We start from the raw sequence: 5,259 nt of genomic DNA on the forward strand, positions 1-5,259 counted from the left end.
GGAGCCCCAACTGCTGTCCCTGCTTTGGACCTGCCTGTTCTTCCTAGGACAGCTGTGGCCCATGGGGGTGGTGTAGTGACTGCACGTCACATCTTGCATCACCACCTTTTGCTCTGGATGGCAGGGATCCCTGGGGTAGCAGGAACACCCATACACTGGGCCTGGAGTTGCTCCTTGTGACAACTGAACTCCAAGGGACTAAGGCCTTGCCAAACCCCAATTTCTCCACTAGGATATGTCCAGCTAGTATAACGCATGCCTGGACTTGAGCAGCCCTGCTGTGCACAGACACTCTTCTTGGGGCTGGCCCTGGGCTCTGGGCTGGGCCGACCCAGGCTTGCCCTTCTGCAGGGATCTTCCTGCCTTTTGCCTTTTTTATTGGGCTGCAGGCACTGCAGAAAGTGTTCCCTTTACTGAAGCGGCTTTCTTCTGTAAGATTTTGCCAGAAAATGATAGTATTCCCTGACCGGGCAGCGTGGCTCATCGTACTGTCTTGGGAGGTCCTTGGTCCTGCAGACCTTTGTTCCTGCTCTGCTACTTTGGGCCTCCCCCAGCGCTCTGTCTTCTCAGTAGGGCCAAACTTCTCGCTCTGACTCTTCCAGGGCACCTTGGATTTTCGGCTGCTGGGCTCCTGCTGCCCCTGGCTGCTCCCTCTGCCCCTGGCTGCTCCCTCCCTTCTATGCGGGGTCACATAGCCCCTGGGAAGATGACGTTTCCCTACTGGATGCCCTCACGGAATAGGACAGAGGGCCTGAGAAGGCAACATGTCTGCGGGGGGAGCACGTCAGTGTGACGGCCTCGAAAGTGCAGGCCAGCGGCACAGCCTTGGAGGAGGACACCAGTGGCAGGACCTTGAAGCCGGTTCTCTGACTCTACTTCCACTTTGAACTCAAACTCACAACCTTTGCTTTCAGGCATAGCTCTGCTGGATCCTGGCTGGGAGAAATTCTAGAGAGTGGGGAGCTCTTACTGGTGCCCAGAGAGGCTGAGCTCAGATTCACATTGACAGCTTGGTAGTTTGTGATCATACTTGCTCCCAAGGTGACTTCCCAAACAGAGGCTCCTCCTCCTCAGCCTCCACGGGCTCCTCCGGCCTTCAAGATAGGGACCCTCTGCTGAGCTTCAGCACTGCTGGGCTACTGTAGGGGTCTCCTGAGACCACAGTCTCCTTCTCCTCCCCTAGCACATTCCTGGCCATTGCTGAACTTGGACTTGGCTCTGCACTGCCTCTCCTGGTCCCCAGGACAGTCCTACTCTGCCAGATTCTGTTCCTGAGGCTGCATGTGAGGATCTGAGAAGGTCACCTGCCCTCCTGTCCAGTGTGAGGGGCCTCTGAGTGCCCACAGTTGTCCCCAGACTGGGGCCGTCTCTGGACGTCCTCTGCCGCAGTGAGGGGGCAGAGAGAAAACCAGTCAAGATGAGGACTGACTTCTCTGTTGTCACCTTCTCTCCTGGACCTCTCCAAGGATGTTCTCCCAGGAAATTGTCAACCTCACCTATAGAGTCATCCCCAAACGCACTAAAGGCCCAGGAGGGAAAAGCAGAGTGTGGAAGGGGCCAGCGCTGAGTCTTCAGATCTATGCGCTCCAGGGACTGGAGGTTTGAGCCCCACCTGTGCCTCACCTGGAACCTTCCAGTGTGTTTCAAGCATCTGCTGAGTGCACGGATCAAGGAAGAAAAACTCCTGGGAGGTGTTTGGGCAGCATTTCCGACCCCTCCAGGGTGGCAGATTTGTGGGTTTTGTGTGGGAAAGAATCTCTGGGAAGGGCTCCATGAGGGTGAAAGGAAACAAGGACCCAGCAGGGACCTAAGGCAAGATCTGGAGAGGGGCCCAGCAGATCCAAGCACAGGATCAGAAATACCTCACTGAAGGTTCCAGAGGATGAGGAGGAGACAGACAGTGAGCGGATCAGGCCCCAGGGCTATAAATGAGGAAATTGCTTACTGAGGGGCACAGAGAAGCAGCATGTCAAACAGACCCTTAAACCTCATTTGGACAGAGCACCATTGCTGCGGGCGTGGTCCCTGTGCCTGGGCGTGCGTCCTGGCTTCCTGCCAGCCCTGCTGTGCCCAAGTCTGACACCCACACAAAACCCACAAATCTACCATCCTGGAGGGGTAAGATGCTGCGTGAGCACCTCCCAGGAGCTTTTTTTCCTCCATCCGTGCACCCAGCAGATGCTCGAAAGTCACACTGGAAGGTTCTGGGTGACGCACAGGCCAGGCTCAAACCTCCAGTCCCTGGAGCCCGTAGATCTCAAGGCTCAGCGCCGGCCCCTTCCACACTCTGCTTTTCCCTCCTGGGCCATCAGTGAGTTTGGGGACGGCTCTATAGGTGAGGTTGACAGTTTCCTGGGAGAATGTCCTTGGGGAGGTCCAGGAGAGGTGACAACAGACAAGTCAGTCCTCACCCTGACTGGTTTTCTCTCTGCCCCCTCACCTGCGGGACACGACGTCCAGAGGGATGTGAAGGGGCCCCAGTCTGGGCACAACCATGGGCTCTGAGCTCCTGGGCCCCACCTGTGGTTATGTCCTTGCTGTTTTCACCTGCACACCCAGGTGGCTGGGAGGACAGGGAGGCCCGCCGCTTGTCTTCAGCCAGACTCTGACCCCTCCCTGGGAATCCACCCTGCCGGGGCTGGGAGGAGGTTTGAGTCAAAGGCTGGGGCTGGGCCATGTGCTGGGGTCAGGGCTGGGCCTGGGGAGGCCGCGAAGGTGCTTCAGCCCAGGTCTGCAGTGGAAAAGCCTCAGGGGGATGGGGGAGCTGCTGAGGACCGGGCAGCTGCTCTGGTTTGTCTCTCACGTTCCAGAAGGGGTGTGGGGTCGCGGTGTCCGGCTCCCAGCCCGCTGACTTGAACATATTCCCCAGAGAACCCCGGGGGGGGGGCGGTCTGGGCTCATGTGCTGCAGAAATGACCCCTCCTTTCCTTCCCCCTTCACAGCTTCAGTTCTGCTCTCTTGGTGAGGAGCGTCTCCAGGAGCTTCCGGACATCGGGGTTGATGAAAGTGGGGTCACCACCCTTTATCTGTCTGTGCGTGGGGTCTCCCCAGAATGAAGCCTCTGGGGGATGGTGGAGAAGAGGCTCTCGCTGGGACTGGCTGTGGTGCGAGATGGGGAATAACAGGGCCTTGGGCGCTGCCCACCACCTGGAGAGGAACAGAAGGATGCGTTCAAGGCCTGAGAGTGTCGAGAAGGGAGGCCACAAACAAGAGTAACCTGGAGGTGAGCTACACCGCACAGTGCCTAGGGGACTGTCTTCAAGTCACACTGATCTTGGTGAGGGTCTGCTGACAGGGTGGAGCCCAGAGGAGGAAGGTGCTCGGCCAGGGGAGCCGGGGAAGCCCATGGGGATGCGGTGGGGGGGGAAGCATCTTCCACACGCTCCCCACGCGGCCCTGGGCTCCGGCAGGTGCTGCTTGCACCCCTCCCTGGGGGAGTCTGGACACGAGAGCCGATGAAAGATGGGCTTGTCAGGGAGCGTCCCCAGGCGGCTACAGGAGACGGAGGCACAAGCTGCGGCAGCGGAGGGTGGGGCCAGGGTGCAGGCAGGGTGCACCGCCCTCCACTGTCCCCATGTGACTTCACAGAGCTCTGCCCCTCCCGGGCCCCAGGGCTCCAGTCACATCCCTTTTCCCCTCCATGATCTCTCCCTCCCAGGTCAGCCCCAGGCCCGGGGTCCCAACCCAGGCCCTGGTCTGGAGGGGGGCAGGGGGACAAGGGGACAGTCCCTCACCTCTGTAGAAGTGAAGTCAGGTCCATAGACCCCTCCAGTTCCCTCAGGCCATCTCTGCAAGCTGGAAATCAGGAGCCTGGTTGAGGGGAACGGAGGGATCTGGGTATCCTGCAGGAGGCTGAGTGTCCCCCTAGGCCAGACGTGCGGGGTTAGACCCTGCAGCCCAAGCGTCAGTGTCCAGGCCACAAGACCCTGGCAGTGACAGAAAGAAGCGCAGTAGGCAGCGCTTCATCATGTACTCAGTGCTCCAGGGGCCTCACCCGCCCTTGTGGGAGAGGAGACAGGCGTCACCTCCTAGAGGGACCAGCCTCAGGCAGGCGGAGCCGCTGTCCACAGTTGGGCCTGGAGGCCCCACCTGCACACGCAGGTGGTCATGGGTCACCCCCACCTTCCCGCTGTGGGCCGCAGCCATGCCCGGCCCGCCCGGCGTCATGCCCGGCACAGGATCTGAGAAGAATCCGGGTCTGATTTCCTTCCCAGGAGCCCCCCCAGGCCTCTGCAGCTGACCTCCTGGGAGACTCGTCCCTCAGGAACAGTGAGGCTAAGTCCCCCTGGGGCTCCGGGCCACAGCCTTACCTCTCAGACCACAGCTCTGCTTCCCGCTCCTGAGCCACCCCGTCATCGCCACTGGACGCTGAGACACAAGAAACATGGAGGGGCTGGGACCACTCCTCACCTGCCTCCCCCGAGAGGAGCTGCAGACATTCAGTGTCTGCGGAGGACGTGACCTTCTGCATCCACCTGATGGGGCTCTGTCTGCTTTTCCTTCCTTGTACTCAATTTTAAAGTGGATTAAAGTGTTTCCTGTTATCCTTCTTTGAAACATGCATGGAGGGATTTTCTATGTGAGATCCACCACGGGCGTCATTGTCCCCATTCCCCTGCTGGAGAAACTCACTGACTCGGGCCTATGGGCTGAGCTGTCAGGCGGGGACCTGCTGCCCCAGGAGGCCAGAGGCCACTGCAGCCTCGGATGGGAGGCTCTGGGGGGCCCAGCACAGCCCTCAGGTCACCCGACACAGAGGAAAGGCCGGGCTGAGGCCCCAGCCACGGGAAGGGGACTGATGACTGAGGCCCCGGGGCCCAGGGCCTTCCTCCCACAGGGACCTCAGCTCTGTCATGGCCTCGTCCTGGTCCCTGAGTTCTGGCGTTTGATTTGTCCTGATGCCGCCTGCACACCTGCACATGTGGTCTGAGAGCTTGGGATAGAGATCCCACACCACTGTCACCTCCCCGCCCCACCTGGGCCTGGGAGGATAAGGGCATTTCCCATCTCAGGGGTCTCTAGTCAGTTTGGAAAAGTAGCAATAATAATAAAAAGGAAAGAGAGAGTCATTCGCTGTTGGGTCTGGGCCAAGGGTCCTTACCTTACTGATGCTTCCTTTCTGCCCTTGGGCTGATGAGGATCGGTCACCCCCAGGCAGGGGAGTCACAGGAGGAAGAGCCCTAGTCCACAGGGGAAGCCCAGCATGAGATCTGCCACCCAGGCAGTGGAGCTGGGGCTCAGCCCTGTGTCACTAAGGCT

The sequence above is a fragment of the Eulemur rufifrons genome, unplaced genomic scaffold (assembly GCF_041146395.1).
Source record: "Eulemur rufifrons isolate Redbay unplaced genomic scaffold, OSU_ERuf_1 scaffold_43, whole genome shotgun sequence".
Lineage (NCBI taxonomy): Eukaryota > Metazoa > Chordata > Mammalia > Primates > Lemuridae > Eulemur > Eulemur rufifrons.